Below are 24,233 nucleotides of genomic sequence, written 5' to 3'. Positions count from 1 at the left end.
CCCAGGGAGTAAAATTGTTTATGAACACTGTTATTCACTGACACCAAGAGACATTTTAGCATGTCTTAATTATAATTTTGGTAGTACCTGTGTAAATAAAGCATGAGAAGTCTCTTGATCTCATTCTCTACAGGACAAGAAGACTAAATGGATTTCCTGACACCTGACCACATGTCTGAACTGTTTTACACAATGTCATTTCTAGGAATAAAATTAAATATAGACTGAGCTATCAGTTTGAATGACTTGTATCTTATTTTGCATCAAAGATGATTGAGGAACCAGGATTATACTGTGCCTGGGGCTGATACTTATCACCTGTAATCTGTTGCTGTTCATGTTCATATATCTGGCATCCTATGCATCATAGTAACACATGATGAACTATTTCTAAATCAGAAATATGTGAGGTATACTATACAAAAATAAAACCCCAACTAGTTTCTGCCATCATAAAGGTATGACTGTATTTCTGCATCTCAAAAAGAGAATAATTTCTGAGACATTTTCATTAAAATGGCTAATCAGTTCAGTGACTGTAAAAATATTTATACCTTTTCATACATAAAAAAGGCATGCAAACCACCACTGTAAGTCAAAACTGGCATCATTTTAACCTAAGATGAGACTAGGAAAGAAGATAGATCTCTCTCCTATAGAGAGATTCTGTTTCCAAAGGATAAGAACCTCAGTATGATAATTCTCTTGATAAATCCACCCACTTTACAAGCTTCATAAATAAGAACATCTTGATCACTACATGAAAATAGTACATGTTTGGTTCTAATTTCCCTTTAATACAATTATATTTTTGTCATCCAAACATCCTGTGGTAAAACATCCAAAACTTAATGAAGTATTTCATGACAAGGATTATATCAAATACTCCACCCTGTCATGTCTCTTTTTCAAGTTGCTTTCTAATCTGCTTCATCATTCCCTATCCAAAGGTCATTCAGTAACTCTGAATATACAGGTTACACTTCCTTGTACGTTATATAATCCAATTATGTTGCTTTTGAGAAGGGATAGAATGAAATGGTGAGTAATATTCATGCTAGCAGTTCATCACTAATGTGCTTGGGTTTAGAGATTTCTGTTCTGGTCTCTGTAATTTTCTTTATGAATTTTCTTTATATATATTTGTCTGTTTGTAGGAACAATTCAAGTGCTCACTAAGATTTCTTTACCAACAAAGAAGATAAAGTCCACCATAATTTATGCATGTTCAGTACTGTTTCTTCAGGGTGATTGTTCTGCATTTAGTAACAATATGTAAATTTTCTTCCATATTGCCACTCAGACACGCACAAGATTTTAATTTTTGAAGTGCTAGTGTTATACACTTGAAGTAACTGCATTATCAGAATTTGTAATTTTCTTTTTTTTTTCAAATTACTTATGACTGTAGTTGATACAACTTGATCCAGAACATCTCTCTTTGGGATTCTTCTAATATCCTCCTTTCTACATAGCAAATGAAAATCCCCTTTTCTATATATTTTTTAATCCCTTGGAGCACTCCTTTTGATCCATGGCTGGTTAAGATTCATTGCTGAGAAACGTGTTCAGATTCCTGAATATGAGTAAAATCAAATATCTTGTCATATGTTTTTTGATCCTTCAATGAACTCTGGAAGATTAATAAATATGGTTTCCCTCTTAGAAAAGTCATTTGATTCTTTATCACAACATGAGGTGTCTACTGAACCTGTTATTTACTGTAGTTTCAACCAATTTACCCATTAAAAGCATCAGGCTTACTAGCCTGCAGTTCTCTAAATTTTCCTATGAAACCTTTTAGTGTGTGACTGTGTTTACAATCTTGCTTCTTTTCTAGCGTAAAGTGGATATTCAGTACATAAATTACAAACCATATTTTGGCACTTTCCATATGTTGATTTCTTCATAAATTTTGAGTAAAAATAGTTATGATATCAATACTCATTTCATCAGTTCTTTCTAAAACTTGAAATGATGGCACTAGAAGCTGAGACAGTTCGTCTGTCCTATCTCACTCAAGAGGATGGGGTCTAGATTGTCATAAGCTCCTCTAAACAGAGCACTGAGTCAAATAATTCATTCTGACTTTTTGTGGTGTCTCCATCCTCTTGAGAACTTACTTTAGATCTTGATCTGTAGGTAAGTGCTACAGATTCCCTGCCAGGCTGTCAGGATTTCTTTCTGTATTTCAGAAAGATTTAAGAAGCTGGTTTTCAAATTTGCTTGTTTGTTTGTTTTACCTTGTTATTGTTTACATCTATCTTTTCTATTTAATTTGATTTTTTTTTCTAGCCACAGCTTCTGCTTTTGTATTTTATAATCTGAATTTTTCTATAGTTTGTCATGGTTTTGGACCTGTTTTATACACCCCCCCCAACCCCCCCATATATATATATACACAAACACATACTCTTGACTGAAAGAGAGCATGTACCATGATCTTAGACAAGATTTATGCCCCCAGTGTTTATTTTATTTTTTTAGCTATTTTTTTATAAATTGTGTGACATGCTGTCACAATGTCATCTGAATTCCAAGACAAAGGCATTAAAATAGTATAAAAATCACTTCAGTCTTGTCATATTGTCTCAGTTTTAAAACGTTGAGATTTTATTGAGATTTTATTTACCACTGTAAGTAATTTCCACAATATTAAGCAACTATAAATCAGAGCATTCAAGTACAGCACAAAAAATTTTATTGGAGAGCATCATACCTTGCTTGTATTTTTGTAAACTGATGCTATTCCTAAGAGATTATCTTTAGCTCTTTATCGCAATGGCAGTCCTTTCCAAGCAAAAATTAGATATGGTTGATCACTGACTTTCAGGCAATCAGTTGCCACTTTTAGGGGATGAGGAAAAATAGACATCTTTCCTATTAGAGAAAAGAAAGACATACCATATTTGTCATACAGATACAGCTTTGAATTTCACTAGTCTGCTGAAAATTGTTCTAATTCATCAAAGTTCCTGGACTATTAAACGTAACCTAGAGTGAATTTGCAATTAGCAGTCTGACAGTGCTCTACTGCTGACACACATGTATGCTTGAAAGAAAGACATATGTACATTATATGATGTGTTTTCCATGAAAAAGAAAATGGGATATATTTGTCTGTGCTTAATCAAAACAATAAGCCTGATAAGGAAATTTGTCTTGGGGTTAGATGGGTTCTTTTGGTTTGGTTTTCTGTTTGGTTTTTTGTTTGGGCTTTGTTTGTTCATTTGTTTGTTTTGTTTGTTGTTTGCTGGGATTTGGTTTTATTGGGTTGGGGGTTTTCTGTTGTTTTTAGGGTCTGTTTTACACTGGACAGTTAGAACAGATTAGCAGGCTAGAAACATTTAGAGAGAACTTTGGGTAGGTCTCTGTTTCATACAAAGCTCATGCAGATATGCTCACATATCAGTACATGTGCTGTTACATCTCCAGACGTCCAGACGTCTGTCTATTTTGATCCCTTTCAAGCAGAGGTTAAAGAAATTAATTCAAAAAGATAAATTTATTATAAAAAGATTAAATTCTAGAACTTGGGTTTTATAGCTACAAATTATTTAAAAATTTTAAGCATATTGGGCAAATCTCCATCCACTATAGCATATAATATACACATACATAGAGTGAAAGAATGATAACCACATCCCTTGTACCAATGGCTTTGAGAAGGATCTAATGATCTGATGTCAGTCCCAGATACATCCTTTCTCAGTGTGACTGAAAATTCTTCAATTAAAAAGAAAGTACATAAAATAGATTAAATGTTTTGGTTAAGATACATATAATCAGATTACAGATCATTCATCCTGAAACTAAGAACTAGCCAAGGAGTAATGGAAAAGTCTTTTTGCTTTGTCATAGATGATAACGGTAAGAATTGCAACCAGTAAATCCATGGATGTGAAGGATATGAATTTCACTTCATACATCCCACCAATTATCATATACTTAGGAATATTGTCTAGGTTTACCTCCGCTAGAATTAAAAACTGTGACATAATGAAACGAGACATCAAGTTTTCAGAAAGTGAAAAGAGGCTATAAAGCTCTAACCCAGCTTCAAATCAGTTAATGAGACCTCTTCTAGATATATAAATGGGCTCATTTAAAGTACAGTTTGAAAATAAATTGAAGCATTTAGAAATTTTTTCTTTGCATTCATGATTTCTCCTCCTCATACAAAATAGAAGATACCATTTAGTGTAATAACACTTAAAATCCCAAGACTCTCCTTTATTTTAATTGCTTGGGCAGTCTGAATTTCCAGAATGAAAATATGGAATGATCATTTAGTCTGGGACTTGTCATCTGGGATTACTCTTTAGTGTCTTATGACTTCTGCAGAGGAGGGTGAATACAAAGACAGATCCACAGTCTAGAGAGACTCCAATTCTTCCATAGTTTGTCACTATGACATATGAATCTAATTTATCAGATATTTTTTACATTGTTTTACCCTGTTTACACCATGACTTCCTTTCTGTTGACCTGGATAGCCGAAGCCTATATATTTCTGATGGGATTTTGGTAAATAATTTTTCCATCTGGTTTTTAAATTTCTTTTTGTGTGTTCAAGACGTAATTTCAAAAGCTTTTGCAGGTTCTGTATCTAGTAGTCAGGGGTTTATGATTATCATCAAACAATTTCATAACTAAGATGCGGAATACATGCCATGAGTTTTGAATCAAGTAACAGAGATGCAACAAGAGGTAAAAAACTTCAGCTGAAAATCTTTAACATGAGAGTCTTGATGGAGTTTGTACTAGAGTTTCATATGCTTTTTTAATGATATTAGAACTTTTTTATTAACAAGGCGAATAATACATTTTATTTCAAAATCTAAGCTTTATTTAACCACTGTTTGTTGGCTTTTTTTTCATTAGAAGCTAAAAAGTTTGGACAAAGTTCATAAAAAAATATGTCATTTTCAAAGAGACTTAGTTTCTCCCTGAAATAAATTCTTATTCATTTACAGACTCACTATCTGTGTTATGTATTATGCTGCAATTTTTACTGTTTCACTTTCCATGATTTGATTGATTCAAAATGCAAATTAAAAGCAGCAAAAAGATTATATACTTGCAAAAAATCCCCCACAACTTTAATAACTTTTGGTTGAACTGAAAAATTCCGAAACATTCTGAAAAATTTTTACCTTGATTTTGATTTGCATTGCCTTTTTTAGACAATAAATTTGCTTTTTCAAAGTTTTATCTAATCTTGTCAGCAGGATTCCTATTTATAGTGAATATTAATGCAATGTTATCTCATGACAGAGATTATGTTATAAATATTTATATATTTTTTTATAGCCTACTATAATTTACTGACCAAAACTCATGGAAGAACACAGTTCTCTAGCTCACTGATACAGAATATGTTAAGCCAAAACCCATTGAAAGGCTCCCATTAACTTCAGGGGAGCCCTTTAACAGATTCAGTGCATATTTTTTACCTCCATGTCTGCTGCCAGCAAATATGCACTAAGCATGAAAAAGACATCTAAAAAGCAGCCAGATATACTGCCTGGATCAAAGGAGCATGTTTCACTCTGCAGCTAGTTCCACAGCACCCTTCTGTTTTCCCACGGGCTGCTGGGCTTGGTATCAATTCTTTGTGCCTTGTACTAATCATTCCTCTTTTGTGCCTTTGCCTATTGAGTAGAAGCTTTTTATTGTGTCCAGAGCAGATTTCTGAAGTCACCTCCCAGGACTGAAAGCAGCACACATACTGGATAAATACCTGGTGCTTTTAGTCTTCTGATAGGCTGTTATCTGAAGCCCAGGAGGCCTGATAGGGTAGGAATAACATGATCATGGAGCTGGGAAATATGCCTTGACCAGGGACCCTCCTAGGTGACACAGCAGTTGGTGCAGCCTCAGGAACTTTCTTCCCTTGTCTGATCCTATAACCCCTGCCAGTCAGTGGGAACTGATGAAGCACTTACCTATTATAAGAGTCTTAGAGTCAATGCATGAGATTTAACCAGCCTGCATCCAAACAAATTAGATAGAAGGGGATATTTTAAAATGCTTTTTATTGTTTTAACTTTAGAGACTGAGAAAAAAGACCTTTTTTAAGATTCTGTCATTCCCCTGCTTACAGAAATACTGCAAACCTTCTGCTGCTGCCATAGTTTCAATGGCTTGCTGCAATTTGCCATTTGTGACAACGTTCAATAAATAGAAATTGTAAAGTGCATCAAAATTATATTTAAGAATCCTCTTCATCTGCAGAAGACCTGGTTATTAGCTATATTGCGCATTTAGCTCTAAGGGTTCTGATTATAATCAATAACTAATCAGAAAGTAACTTACACAAATGAAATCCTGAATAATATAAAACTGAGTCATAACTTCCCCAAGTACATAAATACTAACCCTTTTATTGAAAAAATATGCAGTTAGCACTTTTTCTCTTTTTATTGTGGCATCTTTTTCAGAAACAAATTTAAAAAGTGAATTTGCAGCAGCAGCCTCTGCTTTCAAGGGCTCTGTATCTACAGTAGTGCACCCACTTTAATCAGAAAAGTTGGACAAGTGCCCTCTCAAAGGCATGGTGCTGGAGAGAACATGCAGGTGGATATGATTGGAATGGAAGATCCAGGGGTAGAACACCTCTCTGAAATGGACAAAAATGATTCAGAAATCCATCTGCAGAACATGCAAGCTAACACTTGGCTCGGCTAGGAAGCATAACTCAAATGCTGTGGGAAAAAGTGTGGTGAATAGAGTTATTTATGGATGTCCAGGGATGAAAGCTTTGCCTATAAAGAAAACCCACAGACACTCAGTGAGGTAAGCACCAATAGTGTAATAAGATTTAATGTGACCATCAAAAGGGAAATAAAACGGAAAACTTTTTGATCACACTTTCTATAGCGAGGGCAAACTGCAGGAATGACCTTTACTGCTAATGCCAAAACATTGAGCCAAATTCACTCCCGGTGTGACAGTGCTGAATTCCAGTAAATTACGCCAGGGATGACCTTGGTCCATTCTGTTTACATATTTTAGCTATAAGTACCCAACAGCAGCCAGAGCATATTGTTTGAAGCAAAAACTTTTAACAGTCCAGAAAAATCACAAAACCCCACAAAAAAACTAAACAAACAACAACAACAACAAAAAAAACCACAACCAAAAAAAACCCACAAAAAACCAGCCAATTTTACTGAAAATTCAATTCAACTTGGGCTTAACTGCAATGCCAACAACAAACTGGAGGTAATTCCTGCTCAAGAAATGGCTTCACTATCCACCCAAAACACAATAGCACACATCAAACATTTCACTACCAGAGAACAAAGCAAAACAGAACATTTTTCATTTCTTATGAGTATCCTGAAGGTAAAACTGTAGTACCTAACAGCTTCTAAAACGTTCTTGCTTTATGTTTTTAACTGTTCCATGGACAGCTTTTATGCCATCTCTTATTTGGCTTTTATCACTGGCCCTCATGGCAGGAGAGATGAAAATCTACAATAATTCCCCAAAACATCAAGAATTCATAGCAGGCTTAGCTCATGTAATTCTAACTAACAGTAAAGTGCTGCTAGCAGTGCACCTGTAATAACTACTTAGACCTTTTCCCCTACATTGACCCAAAAAAAATCTCAGGGCACCTACAAGAGGAAGTATCATCACTGATGGACTTCAGCACCTGCAAAAACAGTTTTTTAACAAAAATGTTAAAATTGTTTAACAGGTCCTGGGGTCCATCAGTGCCGGTACGTTTTAAACATACCTCCTAAGGGCACAGGAGCAATAGTTCCCAAATGCTGGAAGTCGAGCAGGAGAGGCAGAAGGTTGGCTTGGATGAACAGGAATCTTCTTGTGGAAATAAGGCAAAAAAGGAAGTGTAGGCCCAGTGGAAGCAGTCAAGTGACATGGGGTGAATAGAGATGTTGCTTGACACTGTAGGCAGAAAATTTGTGTGACCAAAGCTCGAGTGGAAACTGGCCAGAAACACGGGGGACAATAAAAAGAGTTTTTCAAATATATTAATGGCAATAGGTAGTATAGAAATATCATTGGGCCATTAGAGGATGAGGATGGTCACCTCACAATCAAGGACAGACAAGACAGAGGTGTTTAACACTTTCTTTGCCTCTCTCTCCAACACTGATTATAGACTAAGGGGGTCTCGGTGCCCTGAGCTGGAGGCCCATGATTACCAGAATGATCAACTCCAAGTTGACCCTGAAATTGTGGGGGATATGCTGCTCAAGCTGGATCCTATGAGACCTGATGGGATTCATCCCAGAATCCTCAAAGATCTAGCTGATGTCATCACAGAATCTCTCTTGATGATTTTTGAGTGGTCTTGGGAATCCGGAGAGTCCCAGCTGACTGGAAGCTGGCAAACGTTGTCCCAGTTTTCAAAAGGGGAAGAAGGAGGACCCTGGAAACTGCAAGCCTGTTAGTGTCACTTCAGTGCCTGGTAAAGTTATGGAGACGATTATTCTGGAAGGTATTGAAAAACGCCTGAAAGACAATGCAGTTGTTGGTCACAGCCAGCACAGCTTCATAAGAGGAAGTTCTGTTTATGAAACCTGATGTCCTGTAAAAATTGATCAAATACTTGATCAAGGGAAGCCAGTTGATGTAACTCTTTGGATTTCAATAATCGAAATATCGAAAGTAAAGCTTTCGATACTGTCTCTCACAGGATCCTTCTGGAGAAAATGTCCAACACATAGATGGAAAAACACATCATGTGGTGGGTGAGCAATTGGCTCACAGGTCAAGCACAGAGGGTAATAGTGAATGGGGTAACGTTAGACCGGTGACCTGTCACTAGTGGGGTTTCACAGGGCTCCATCTTGGGCCCTGTGCTCTTCAACATCTTCATAAATGACTTGGATGCAGGACTGGAGGAGATACTAAGCAAGTTTGAAGATGACATGAAACTGGGAAGAGCTGTTGATTTCCTCAAAGGCCAGGAGGCCCTGTAGAGAGACCTTGACAAATTAGAGGATTGAGCAATCATCAAACATATGAAATTCAACAAGGCAAAGTGCCAGATTCTGCACCTGGGATGGGGCAACCCCAGCTGTACAGACAGACTGGGAAATGAGATGCTGGAAAGCAGTGCCTGGGGGAAAGGTACCTGGGGGTCCTGGTCAATGGCAAGTTGAATATGAGTCAGCAGTGCCCTGGCAGCCAGGAGAGCCAACCATGTCCTGGGGGGCATCAGACAAAGCATCACGAGCTGATCAAGGGAGGGGATTGTCCTGCTCTGCTCTACACTGGGGTAGCTTCACCTTGAATATTGTGTGCAGTTTTGGGCACCACAAAGACATTAAACTGTTAGAGAGTGTCCAAAGAAGGGCGATGAAGATAGTGAAGGACCTTGAGAAGAAGCTGTTATGAGGAGCAGCTTAGGTCACTTGGTCTGTTCAGCCTGGAGGAGAGGAGACCGAGGGGAGACCTCATTGCAGTTACAACTTCCTCGTGAGGGAAAGAGGAGGGGCAGGCACTGATTTCTGTGGGGAGCAGAAACATCATCATCATGGCTGGATTTCGCGAGCGAAGATTTGGGAAGGGCTCTACCCTCGCTTGTTGCAAGCACGTTGGTGGCTGAAAAGGCCAATACGAGACAGTTATGTCCGGTTGCAGAAGGCACAGCTGAAAAACTCCTTAGGAGGTATATTCTGCAAGGCACGATTCTTTCTGCGTTGCCTTTTCTCCTCAAGGGTGATTCTGCGTGCTTTCTCAAAAGCATCAGCAGTGTTATAGATGGTGTGTCTCCAGGCCTCCCGATTGGAGGCCAGAGTAGACCAGTTATGGTGATCAATATGGACAAGGCTGAGATGTTGTTTTAGGGAGTCCTTGTATCTCTTCTTCAGGGCTCCTCTCATGCGGCAGCCAGTGGCAAGTTCACCATAGAGCAGGATCTTCGGGAGGCGGTGGTCCTTCATCCTTGAGACGTGCCCTGCCCAACGCAGCTGTGTTCTTAGTAAAATGGCCTCAATACTTGTGACTGCTGCTTGTTCAAGAACAGATGTATTGGTCACATAATCTGACCAGTGGATGTCTAGGATTGTGGACCAGAAACAGAACACAAGGGAAAGACCTGAAGTTGTGTCAGGGGAGGTTTACATTGGGTATTAGAAAAAGTTTCTTCCCCCTTAGGGTATTTGGGCACTGGAACAGGCTCCCCAAGGAAGTGGTCACAGCACCAAGCCTGCCAGAGTTAAGGAGCGTTTGGACAACACTCTAAGGCACATGGCGTGACTCTTGGAGATGATCCTGTGCAGGGCTTGATGGTCTTTGTGGGTCTCTTCTCACTCAACATGTTCTGTGATTCTGTGATACTGTAGTTCACATAAATATATACTATAGTGCTTTATAGGGTTATTCCCAGGATGAATGACTTCACCAAAGACAGATAATTGCTTCAGTACTGTGCTTGCGACAGTACCAGAATGACTTGCAACAATACAGAATCAGAGGAACTGATTCTGCTTTATTGTCTTCAAAACTAAAAGCCTGGGCCACTGAATGGCCTATGGTCTCTGGCTCCCCCAGAGTTAAAATAATCTCCCAGTGTTGTACAGATTTTCCACTGTACTCACAGTATGCGCTCAGAAAGACCTGTAAAGACCTCAATATCAGGACAAGGATCTGGGTAGCAATTCGAACCATAGCTTTCTGTCACTCAGTGACTACAAATCAGAAGGCAGGTTGCCTAGAAGCCCAAACCATCTCTACTTCAAACTGCCCAGACTTCTCAATCCTTCCTTTATCAGGTTTCACGTTCTCATTCTGTAGGCACTCAGACACCAATGGCAGCTGTCTTTCTTCAGTGCTGTGCTTTTCATCTGCCTCACATCAATCTCAGCCTGTGATCCTACTTCTCTTTGCACATTATGATGTGAAATCTTGTCACCTACTAAAAACCACACAAATTAAAAGAATCCTTAAGAAATATGTGAGTAATTTTTTCAGGCAGACGTATGTAATAAGACAGAATGGAAAACTGATATTTCTGAAAGTGGTTTTCTGGATACTGAGTTTACTGATATGTAAAACACAGAAATCCATGGAAGGACAACACAAACTCTGCTCCCTACTGTTTCATCTCATTTCACAAGACATGTCTATCAAAAACCTCAGTGATTTATTAGAGTTTCTAGTGAGAATGTAGCAAAGACATGTTAGAGTTCATTACAATGGCAATTTCTGTGATAAAAGCAAACATCCACTAATAAAACCGGTCAAAAATACTTATAAAGGAAATATCAAAATATCTTCTGTTATATGGTAAAAAATAAACAGAAATTGTAAAGGAAAAGTAGACTTTTCATCTTGTGAGCACCAAAAAGTTCATAACAAAGCTAATCCAGAATTATGACATCATAAACCAAAACTAACTCTGGATCATCTTCTTTGGGTTTATTTCTGTTTAAAATTTTTTTAATTCTTTAGGAAGGAAAGGTGTCTCTTTAAACAAGAATAGAGTGTAAAAACTTACCAAGTAGAATAGCAAAACCAGACTGAGAATATATGAAATGTCCCATTAACTTCCATAAGGAGTTAACACTGTAACCTGGAAGTGATGATATAAATACCAATGATATCAATTGTTCCATTTTAACTGCATTGTTTCACACTAATCTCACTGGTAATGTTATTATATCATAAAGATAGATTCTCTGCCACTTCTCTTTGTTCTCAAATACCCTAGTTTTTGCATAACAGGAACTGTCTGTTAGAACCTGGAGTCAGCTCTGGCCTTCACAATGTTGAGGCTAAGATTATCTCTGAAATGTGAAAAATTGAGAATGTAATCACAGAGTAAAGTTGATTTGTTGCTATAAAATAAATGCAGCAGGGTTATTCTATTATATATTTTCATATTTATTTCTGCAGCGCAATCAAATAAAGAAGTTATAAACAAATGTAAGGTGCTGGACAATTTTAACACAAAATCCAGGAGTCATGTAGGAGGCCATAAGGTTTTCTTCATAATCTGTTCCCAGGATAGTTTCTGAAATATTTCTGACCATAATTTGAATTAAAACTTTTCTTGACTTGAAAAACACATTGTTATACCTGAGTTTTTCAGTGGGGCAATTTCAGGCAATTGCATAGGAACAGAAAGTTATCTATAAGAATTAAGAGATCTCCCACAAAAGACATATAACAAATGATGATTCTGTGAAGGCTTTCTCACATAAATGACTAAGAATATCCAGTCCATTTTGTGAATTGGTAACGGCGAAAAAGTCACCTTCAGAGGAGTGCTTAGCATGGAATTAGACAGACACGGGATAAGAAAATAGAAAGGATGTTAACCAATTACTTAAGCACAGCCTGTACAAATGAAATCAATGAACGTTTACCTACCTCAGAAATTAGATTTACCAGGACAAAAGAGAAGAAATTAGAAAGTATCTTGATAACAGAGTTAATGATTATTGAAAGGTTTGAAACTTGCACAATGCTAGCCCTCTAAGATCAGAGTGTATACATTCAAGTCCAAGATCATTAAAAGAAGTTAGAAAACAAATTAATTTAGTGGATATTTTTATGAGTTTATTAAGCCCAAGAGAAAACATTAAAGTTTGAAACATGTCCAGCATCATTACTTACAGAAGAGCAGCAATACATTAGGAATTTTCACATTCCTTAGCCCTACCCACATTTGTTGTAACAGATCACATAAAATAGATTTAATTTATGTTATTTAATTTCATATGAAAACCTAAGTATTCAGTATGACTAGGAACAGGAGACCACACTTTCCTCAGGATAGAAGTCCTTGTTGATATGCAACAAATCATTCTTATTACTGGTAAACCAGACTCAGCTTTTCACTGGCTTCCATGCATTCTTCAAGTAAAGGCTTGGGAGAAAAGGAGAGCTGCTGACTTCTGCTGGGGTAAAACTGGTTCTGGTTTTAGTAGTTGAGTAGTTGAGTTAACATTCTTGCACCAACTCTATTCACAATCTTTTTCAGCGTGATGCTCCAAAGGGCCATGGCAGACCTCAATGATCAGGACGGTATCTACATTCGATATCGTACTGATGGAAGCCTATTCAACCTAAGGCGACTGAAGGCCCACACTAAGACTTTTATGCTGATGATGCCCCCCTTGTTGCCCACACAGAAGCAGCTCTGCAGTGTTTAACATCCTTCTTTGCAGATGCTGCTGAGCTCTTTGGGCTGGAAGTCAGCTTAAAGAAGACAGAAGTTCTCTATCAACCCGCACCTCAGGAAGTCTTCCATCATCCCCATATCACCAGAGCTCAAATCAGTTCAGCAGTTTAATTATGTAGGTAGCCTCATCTCCTCGGATGGTAAGATTGACGGAGAGATAGACAACAGGTTAGCAAAGGCATATAGTGCTTTTGGAAAACTCCATAAAAGAGTATGGCGTAATAAACACTTGAAGAAAAGTACCAAGATCAGTGTTTACAGAGCCATAGTGCTGTCTACTCTCTCATAGGGATCTGAATCATGGGTCATCTACCGCCACCACCTGTGACTCTTAGAACGTTTCCATCAACGCTGTCTCCGTACAATCCTAAACATCCACTGGTCAGATTATGTAACCAATACATCTGTTCTAGAGCAAGCAGCAGTCACAAGTATTGAGGCCATGTTACTGAGAACACAACTGCGTTGGGCAGGACACGTCTCAAGGATGAAGGACCACCGCCTCCCGAAGATCTTACTCTATGGTGAACTTCCCACTGGCTGCCGCAAGAGAGGAGCCCCGAAGAAAAGATACAAGAACTCCCTGAAGCAACATCTCAGCCTTGTCCATATTGACCACCATAACTGGTCTACTCTGGCCTCCAATCGGGAGGCCTGGAGACGCGTCATCTATAACGCTGCTGCTTCCTTTGAGAAAGCACGCAGAATCACTCTTGAGGAGAAAAGACAATGCAGAAAGAATTGTGCCTTGCAGAATATACCTCCTAAGGAGTCTTTCTGCTGCACCTTTTGCAATCGGACGTATCTATCTCATATTGGCCTTATTAGTCATCAGCGTGTTTGTAATAAATGTGGATAGAGTCTTTCCCAAATCTTCATTCACGAAGCCCAGCCATGATGAGTTGAGTTAACATGACTTATATTACTACAAACTAGTGATCAAGTAACCAAAGAATTAGATTCCACTGTGTTAGCAGAATAAGAAACACAGAAAGGCACAAATTCATTGCCTTATGTTTTCTTTCCACACTTCTTTCCTTCTTCACATCTGTGGCATGGTTGGGATGAAGACAAAGTAGAGCAGAACACTGTCTTGTGGGAGCTTTAGGTCAAAAGAGAATTTACCTGTACAGGGGCAGTTCTTAATTTCTCATTTACTAGTAGAATCTGTTTCTTTCAAATTATCAGATATCATTTAGTCCACAGAAGTTTGAGGTGAAACAACATCAGAGTTTTCACCAGGAAAGATGCAAATTATAGGATGTTTAATACTAACTTGGTGCTGGCATTTCCTTTTGTTTAATTTTTTTATTCAAATTTTCAGAATAAAACTTGTGTGAGACTACAAAAATTTTGTCCTATCAATAAGGGCTAGTCAGTGGCATTTTCAGCATCTCTACATTAAAAACTACAGAAATCCGAACTAGATTTTCACAGGTTTACTCAGACATCCAGGAGCAAAGTAATTACAATAGCATGAAGTTCAGTTGAAGTGAAATCTAATCTACTGAAAAACTGCTTTAGAAGAAGGATAATTTAGCCTCTGTGGTGTTCCCTGCTACCATGCCCAGACAGCTCCCAGTGCCATGCTAATTAACTTAAAAATGGCTCACTAGAGGTATCTCTGCACTGTATTCTTCAGGAGCAGTATACTAGTAGCAATATGCAAAAAACACTTTTGAATAAAAATGGATATATACAGTGACTTGAGATAGTCTTGTACTTATGCTAAACAAGCATCCTCAAAAAGGACAAATCATACATCTTTCCTGACGTGAATTCTAATTAGACATTAAAGCAGGTTGAAGGAAAGACTCTAGATGGAACCTTGCCATATTTAAAATTTGTGTGTATGCCAAAAGATTAATTTAAGATATGTAACTATATGTAGACAGAAACACAATCTTTTTCCTATACATTTTTTCCTTCAATAAAAGTCTGGATTGTGAGAGTGAAGAGAAACTTCAGACAAATTTTCTATTGCAATCTTAGCTTTATATGCAGATTATTTGCTCTAGCAAAATACAGACTCTGTTACCACAGATTAGAATTTGAAACCAGGAATGACAGAAAATGTACTAGAAATCTATGGAAGACTGGGTCTACAACTGATGAGACAGAGTAGAGATCAAAACCGAAAGCCATTTTCTACTCCAATGCCCAAAATACAAAAAGCAGAAGAAAGACACTTCCACAAAATATCATCCGTAATAAGAGCTCTCATACAAAGAAGAAAACAGGTGTAGAAGAATTAGGCTAAGTTTTAGAAAAATTATAGTTGGCAGAAAAATAAATGAAAGACATTTCAAGCAGCTCTGGGTTTGGAAATAAAAAGTAATTCCAAATGTACACGACAAAAAGTTGTACATATTTTCTTGAAATTCATCTTATTCAGATGTTGATTTGTTCACTTGTTTACTGGTTGTTCTGTTTAGCCGTGTCAAATATCCAGGCATGAAAGTATGATGAATTATAATAATGGTGATGAGACTGCAAATAAATTACCTTAAATACATTAAAATGAATCCTTAATTAAAGCTAAATACCTAAGCATATGTAATGCTAAGGGGTTAATATCTACACATGTACTTGAGTGATTTCCTGACAATTGTTTTTTTTTTTCAGTAGATGTAGGTGTTATAGTTCAGTTTCACCTTTGTGATTCATCATAAGTGATTATCAGTTGTTCATTGAAGTTTTCAGCTTCTTGACCTTTGTTCCTGAACTTGGCTGCTAAATTTCACATATATGTATTAATACAGAAAATAATTTTAGAAACTTTTATTTACAAATAGTTAATATCTGTTCTAGAAAGATGTCTACTTTCTCACAGTGATGTTACAATATTAATATTATACTAATTTTTTGTATAGAATATTTACATTTTAGGGTACTCGTGTGAAAAATGTTTGATTGAAGTAGATTAAGGAGACAAGAACATATCTTACTCTCTGTATATGTATTGTAACTGAACTATTTTATGCCAAAAGAAAGTAATTTAACGTATTCTGGCGTATATGAACACACAGGAAATTAAATATAAAGTGTCTAGTGATTTTAGAAAAGACAATATTAATTGAAAGAAGGGACAGGAGACTGTGTAAAAGGGTCTAAAGGAACAAAGGTAGGTTATTTTTTATTCTGTGTAAGGTCTAGTGTAGTTGATTGTTCAAGATAGTCTGCCCGTAAAAAAGAACAATATCTAATGAGGATGGATGTATCACCTAAGCATGTAAGAAATGGCTGCAGCAAGAAGAGAATTGTGATGCATGTGGAGGGTTCTTTTTTCTTCAGGTCCCTCTTATATGATTGGCTTTGAAAACAGAGAAAATTTCCTCTACATTTGTTGAAATGACATTACGGAAAAAAAATGTTAATCATATTTAAATACTTATATTTTATAGCTTCTTTGTTTTTCTTTTTTTTGTTTCTTTTTATTTGAATGGCACTCCCTTAATACTGGCAGAAAAGAAATCATTTGGAAGAGAGTGAATTTGGTTAGTTATAATGAAGACAAGCTAAGAAAGATAAGAAAACTTTTATAGAGTGACAGAGATTCACTTACTATGTAGGCAATATTATTAGTCACACTGCTAGTCAAAGTGTGTGTGTTGTTATAAGTAAGAGATGAGGAAAAGTAATATATATAAGAAAATCATGTGTTTTTTCCTTTGGAGAAATCAAGATATACTGGTTTAATATTGAAAGAATTTTCTCTTGTTTCTATACACTCAACAACATAAAAGAATAGAGAATTTGTCACTAGTTACAGGTGTTTAGTTTGATGTTCACTAAAAAAATAAACATTTTGAACAGGCTAGCATTTTTATCTGGGAACAGCAAACTTGAAAAGGAGTGGGAGGTTAAGCAGTCTAAAGTGTTTCAGGACAGTAGAAGGGTTGTTATCAGAGGATTTGTTTTTTCTGTCTTAATGATGTAAAGAAACCTTCTTATCTTAAAGCATAGAATATCCTGACTTGGTAAGGACCCACAAGGATCATTGAGTCCAACGCTTAGCCCTGCATAGGACATCCCAAGAATCACACCGTGTACCTGAGAGCATTGTCCAAATGCTTCTTGAACTCAGACAGACTCGGTGCTGTGAACACTTCCTTGGAGAGCCTGTTCCAGTGCCCAAACATGCTCTAGGTGAAAAAACTTTTCCTAATGTCTAGCCTAAATCTCCCTCAACTCAGCTTCATGCTGTTTTCTTGAGTCCTGTCACTGGTCTCAAGAGTGAAGGGATCAGTACTTGCCCCTTCACTTTCCCTCGTGAGAATGTTGAAGACTGCAATGAGGTCTCCCCTCAGTCACCTCTTCTTCAGGATGAAAAAACCAAGAGATCTCAGCAGCTTCTCATAAGGCTTCCCCTTTTTGTTAGAAATAATACAAGAAAAGAGTAAATATAGGAAATAAGAGTTGTTTAAATTGCTATACTCTTAAATAACAAGAAGTAAGAGCTATATAGAGTGTGATACACTAGAAGAATAAGATTATTTTACGCAGCCTAGAATGTGGAAAGTATTTCTCTACTGAAAATATGCAGCCAAACTGCTCCCTTTTACTCTGTGTCTAATGTCTAAACAACATTATTTATATAAAAATTGTTCTTGATATAGTCTTAATCAAAATTACCAATATGGTTAATACTGTTGATTAAAAAGAAAAAAGTAATGTGGTGGTGAAGGGAGTAATACAACTTCATAAACCTCAGGGGTCATCAGTTTAGTGCTGATTAAAAAAATACTACCTGACCACTGGATTTTGTCCTTCAACATTGTCAGAGAAGCTAAGAGAAGTTATAGTTGTTCAATCTACAACCTACAGAAATCTTTTTTTCATTAGAATACTATTCAGTGCATTTATTATCAAGAACTCTACCTGTTTTGAAGTACTGTAAAAAACCAAAATATGTTACTATATTTAGAAGAAAAAAAAAGGAGGATTTTCATGCAAAAAAAAAAAATAAAAGAGGAGGTTCAAATGAACATCTACTCATGTTCTGAAGACTTTAATCTGGAGTTTCATGAAAAAGTTCTTCCAGTAACCTTATCTACTGCTTCCATGAGCCTGTCCTAAATACATTAGTGCATTTTTATTCCAAAGAATTTTCAAGAAACAGGAATAGATCATCGTCTTTACTAAAGGCTAAAGTACATATAATCCCTTTGGGAAAGTCAGAGATACAAGAGAAGTGCTAATTTCCATACATGCTTTGTAAGAGATTGAGGTTTTCATCATCTGTTGTGTGTTGGCATTATGTTGTTTATTTCCCAGTGATAGAAAGAACTGTGAACATGGTGCAAAATAAGGAACTGTTGTTAGACTGTGTCTATTCACATGGAATGCTCATTAATCTTATACTGCTCAAACAGGACATATCTTTTTGTACTTTTAAATTTTGTGCCATGCTTAGGCATCAGAGCTATGTTGATTTGTAACAGACTAACAGACTAAAATTCACAATTGTTCTTAATCATATTAATTTCTGTTACCACCAAGGCCACTGTATTAATTTCTGATTAATAGAATTAGTAGAATTAGATTAATAGAATTAATTTCTGATGCCATCCCATATTCAAGATTAATTTACTGCATGTACACTTAATAGTTTAAAATAACATGTATTATAAGGTTTTGGCACTTTAAGAGATGAAAACAGCTGCAAAAAGAAATTAAAAAGTCAAAAGTTTTAGTCAGTTTCCCATCAATTTTTTAGTTCTATGTCCTTTTTCTCATTTCATTTATCCTTGTTCAACTTCTCAAAATTGATCAACACTTTTCTCAACTATTCCACCCTCCGCTACATCACTCTCCTTTAGAACATGACTTGAGCTTTAGATGAGGACAAAAAGATGAAAGATTGAAATCTTCCCAGGATCAAAGCCTGGGATATTTGGAATCATAAGAGTTTTCCATATATGATGCAGTGACTTATTGACTCTGCTTCTTTCACCATAGAATTAAATACCTTCCTTTCCTTCTGACTCAATACCTCTCTGGATCTAGCTGGAACAGCCCTGAAATAACTTTTCTTCTTGTGTCTTAGTCAAAACCCTGACACATCAGCCCAACAGAATGTGTCTGGAGAAAAACTGCTTATTCTCAAATCCCAGTGTACCTGATGAAAAGAGGTTTCTCCAGGGTGGATCGCTCCACCTTGGGCTCCAAGGAAGTCACAGGAATCATGATCTTCAAAATGATTCTGGATTATGGAATATTTTGAGTCCACTCCTTCAATTAATCAGGTGAGAGAAAGGCAAAAAAGAAGGGAGAAAAAAAAATGCGGACATTAGTTTCCACTAATTACAATATGTAAGACATATTTCTTTATTTATTTTCTGATAAGATCCTGTTACTCTTGTGTTTTGGACAGCTACCATTCATTCTACATATTCGTTAAAGTATTTAGCACAATGAAGCTTCATTTAGTCCAAACCATCATTACTGTAAACAAAATTAATGAAAACAGTAAGTGAATATTGCTCAAGAACTTTAAACGTGTTTTTTTTGGTTGGGCTCATTCTCATGACTCCATTCTTTATGGCCGTTATCTGCAAGTAATTCTTCTCACAAAGGAAAGGCCTACAGTTGAAAATTATTCAGATGCCAATTGTGAAAAATTAATTCATAGCCTATAATTATGATGATAATGACACCATGAGTAATCATAAATCACCATTATGACTGCATGATCACTGATTATTGTAGCACCAGGCTTTCACTTAGTACTCAGTAATATTTTAGGAGCTACGTGGTAAACTGAAAACATTGGCAAAGTAAACTTTACTGCAATGAGGCTGCTAATTTACAATGTAATGTTTCTTGAAATATTATGTTTTCTTGTTTATCTGTTTTTCCTTTAAAAGTGTAGTCGCATAGGCTGCTTGTGAATAACTCACACTGAATTATTCAAATATGATAGCATCATACATCCTAAGACGGAACTAATTACAAGGATGGGCTGGAGTCTTCAATAATCTGGAATATTGTTTTTTAATCTAATTCTGCTTCTGAAATAATTACTCAGAATCAATCACTGTCAGGATTATAGCAATAATCAAATTGGAGTTAGAAGCTGTTGATAATATCTCAGAGTCCAATTTCTCCCCACAATAAGAAGATCAAATCAATCCAGCAACTGAGAATTACATTAGGACTATTCTAAATATAGTTTGCATGCATCATTTTACATTTTTTGATCTTGGGTTTATTTTCACTTTATTTGGAATAAATATATCCATGCCAAACTTTAGACAGTATTTTAAAAATAAACCAAATTATTCTCAATTTATCTGAATAGTGACTTTCACTGCAAGAACTACAGCATTCTTTCCACTTCCAGTGCTGATTTATAATTCAAAAGGAGGACAACAAAATAGGTCCCAAATGTTTGTTTCTCCTTGACTCCTGAAAGAACACCAAGAAAGAAATCTGTCTGTTAAACCAGTGACTTGCTAAGTATGTAAATATATTTGATAATCTACTGTTACTAAGCTTATAACAACTATGTATTTAGTTATCTTTATTTTAAAAATTGCAATGAATATTCTGTCTTAAAAGGATATAAAAACATTTATTTGGCTTTGAATTTAAACGAAAGGGAAGATTTGGACTGCATTTTCCAAGGAGAATAACAATTAAAGTATGCATTTGGAAGTAGTCCAACTTCAGAAGAAAAATAATTAAACTTAGTAAACAGAATTGTATTAATAGCACCACCTTACTGAAATCAGGCTAGAAGATTGGTGTCATATTTTTTCTCTATTGGTTTGCTGGATTCAGAAGTTAATTCTTCAAGCTCTTTATGTACTCTTCCAATGACTTTGTATCTTCCACTGCCTTGTTCTTCTGCAAGAAATGAGTTAGCAATTCAGTGCTGCATTATATAGTATCTTGATAAGACAAAGTTATGGAGTCAATTGCAAATCTGCCTGAATTGTGTCAGCTTATTTTTTTGACCAGGGATATTACTGGCAATTTTGCTGACCTCTGTCTAAGTGAAGCATTTATTGTATGCTGTCTCCTCAACAAATATTCTCTTTCCACATAGAAAAAAGGAGATAAAAAAGAGCTGGGAAGGAAAAGGGAAAACAAACAAAGAAGTGTTCCAAGAAATAGAACAGAAGTAAAATATGTAGGAGCAGAGCAGAAGCTGATATACGTGAAGCGCAAAGCTTAATTCTAGGAAAATGGAAAAAGATATGTATCTGTCATGTATATAGGCACAAAAAATACCCTGTTATGCCAGTTTTCACAACTCTCAATGCAGTTGCTAGTAGGTATAGTAGCCCTATTATGTGCTTTAAAATCTTGTCAGGCATCTGACTCCCTTTTATGAAAGTAAACACTTCGAAAGTGCTGTCTAATGTCTTAATATAATTTTGAAATTTTTATATTCAAGAAGTCACAGAAAATTGCAAAATTATTCAGACCATATGTCAGCCCTATATTCTATAAAATTCTATTGATTGCTTTCCATCCAATTAGTATATTTTTCATCTGGATTTTAACACATTTATGTAAATAATTTTGTCAACCTAACTAAAAATATACACTAAAATCACTTAATCAAAAGAAAGCATCCTGTTTCTGTCAAACAAAACTTAGAAACTTAGAATTTCCCTTTACATTTAATTGTCCAGAAAAATTGTTGTATTTCTAATAATACCTACAATTCACTTTCTCCAGACATGCTAGCAAAAAAAAAGGCATATTTAAATTAGTCTATAAATATTACTATTATTATTAGGCTAACTTTAATTTATATATACAAGATGGTGGAGTAATATATGTAATACTGTATGACATTCTTACATTTTTAAGGAACATTAAATTGGAAATAAATTTCATTATATTTACCTAATTTTGATGCTACGTTATACGGGCAGAGGCACATAAAGGGAGAAACAGGGTTTCAATATAAAAAGAATTGGACTTTTAATATCTACCTAGTTATAAACCCTGACCTATTTGAAAGTCTGAGATGATGGAAAGTAAGATAGAAGTTACACTTTAGGCTTTCCAGCTTGTCTTTTGACATTCATTAATTATTAAGTCATATCACATTTATGAGAGAAATTTTATGTCCCATATAAAACCATTACACATCTTTTCTCAAGGTAAATAGACTTTCACAGAGAGAAGGCTGAATGAATACACAAATGGCAGATGAATTCTTAGGGTTCTTTGAAAAAGTGTGTTTCTAAAAACAACAAACGTAAAATCTCCAAAATTACTGGGAAAATAGCATGAGGCTGAAGACTAGTTTTTACATAATGGACATTACTCAAACTGCCTGAGAGAAGTGTCTTTGACTCATAATTTCTTTGGTGGCTAGTGCAAGCCAAATGCAAAAAAATTCCCCACTGAAATCAATGAAAATTTTGTTGCAGACCTCACGAGGGCAACAAGAAGCTCTGATGTTTGTCTTGTTTTTATTTCATTTGTCTCCTCTGCTTTGTATGTGAGCAAGGATTACTGGTAAAAATCCCAAAGTATATAAAATTTACTTCTCAGGTGTGTGATAACCAGGACTTTTTCTCTAGATGCCCCTCTCATTCTGGCTGGCATGACCTGCACTCAGCAAGAACACAAGCAGAACCACGGGACTCAGGCACTTGTCCTGCTGCATCATGGCAGCAGTGATTCTGATATTCCTTTCATCCTGTAGTACTAACACCCTGTTACACTACTGTACCCACCCAAGGTGTAGGCCATCTGAAGTCACTGAGGTAAAGGACTTTTTGATGACACCATAACAATGAATTGTGATGCCTGGTTCCACGTGCCTTTTACAAGGGTAAACTGATGCCTTAACTCATCACCATGTCATCTTGATCTGCCTAACTTGCCCCTTTAAACAGCACCAGAGAGTCTTCAGCAGGACATATGCAACTTAGTCATGTGTCTACACCTTTCGTGGCTGTAGACCAGGGTCTGAGCCCCGACCCAGTCAGCATTTTTTACATGGAACAGAACCACATTCCCTGAAAGTACAGCCCCCTAGGTAGCTGGAAACCACCTCCAGCTGACTGCAGTCTCCCTGAGCTGATGTAAAGCAGCACACTACCAGGAGGCTCTGTACTTTCTTATATTGCTTCTTCACTGCCCTCTTACAAAGTAGAAAATTGAAGGAGAGCAAAGAATGATCAGAGCCTGTTTTAACCCTGTTTCCTGTCCCAGGAGGTTCACTGAAGCACACCTGGGAAGGCAGAGAGGCAACAGTACTGCTTGGCTCAGTGGGTCTAATTGTCTGCTCTGGGAAGTTAGGCTAAAACAGTAAGAAGAAAGTTATTCAATTCCCACTTTAAGTGTCATCATCTTGTGTCTTAATTCTCAGAAAATAAGTATTGTTACTGAGCCAAGCCAGGAATTCATCACGTATTTAAAGCAACAGCATCCAAAATGCCAATTCATAAGGCAAATTATGTTTCTATGGTTTTTGTTTTCTTTAATCACAGCACTTCAGCCATTTTTTCTGTCTCAGGTGACATTGGAAAGGTTTTATATCAGTCCAAGAGAGATAAACATCTCTCTGATGACACTATAGGTTTGAAACATAGCTTTACCCTCTTTAGTCAGAGCGAACTTGGAGCTATATCCAAACTAGGAACATTTTGAAGATAACAAATCATAGCCCAAGGCCCAGTTTCTGCAATGGGTAGGACCTAATCAGGCAGCTGCTTCTGCTGACATCACACGTTGCCCATAATGTGTAGGGTTACACATGGCTAGATACAAATTACAAAGACAGGAGGGAAAAAACTGCCTCCACAGTCACCATTCCCTTAGAGCTTTTGTTTACTCCTTGAGTAGTACAGCAGGTCAAGCAGAATTTCCTATAAACAATTTGGTCCTGTTGTCTCCTCAAATTGGGATAATATAAAATAAAACAAAAGGCAAATTCCTCCCCTCATAAATATTTCAATATATGTTCACTTCAAACAAATACTGTTTCAGTAAGGCATCAACATTCTCTTCGTGTTCAACTTATCGCTTTCTGTTGTATTGTAGCTGACATTAGAAAAGAATTCACAGTAGAAGTGTCATAATAAACCAATAT

General features: G+C 36.4%; 1 long non-coding RNA gene across 2 annotated transcripts; it reads right to left on the bottom strand.

Annotated features, from left to right (window-relative positions):
- Positions 1-2,775: 2,775 nt before the first annotated feature.
- LOC108498671 lies at positions 2,776-22,822 on the bottom strand. 2 transcript variants are annotated; one of them, XR_001875260.1, is made up of 4 exons: positions 22,566-22,822; positions 20,891-21,019; positions 19,290-19,402; positions 2,776-2,880 (listed from the first exon to the last, which is right to left on the bottom strand). It is a non-coding gene; the product is annotated as an uncharacterized LOC108498671 (long non-coding RNA). The 2 variants fall into 2 exon arrangements; XR_001875261.1 differs by having other exon boundaries at positions 22,745-22,803.
- Positions 22,823-24,233: the final 1,411 nt, after the last annotated feature.

The sequence above is a fragment of the Lepidothrix coronata genome, unplaced genomic scaffold, assembly GCF_001604755.1.
Source record: "Lepidothrix coronata isolate B3197 unplaced genomic scaffold, Lepidothrix_coronata-1.0 Scaffold62, whole genome shotgun sequence".
Classification (NCBI taxonomy): Eukaryota; Metazoa; Chordata; class Aves; order Passeriformes; family Pipridae; genus Lepidothrix; species Lepidothrix coronata.
This window is presented reverse-complemented; position numbering and strand designations above follow the sequence as displayed.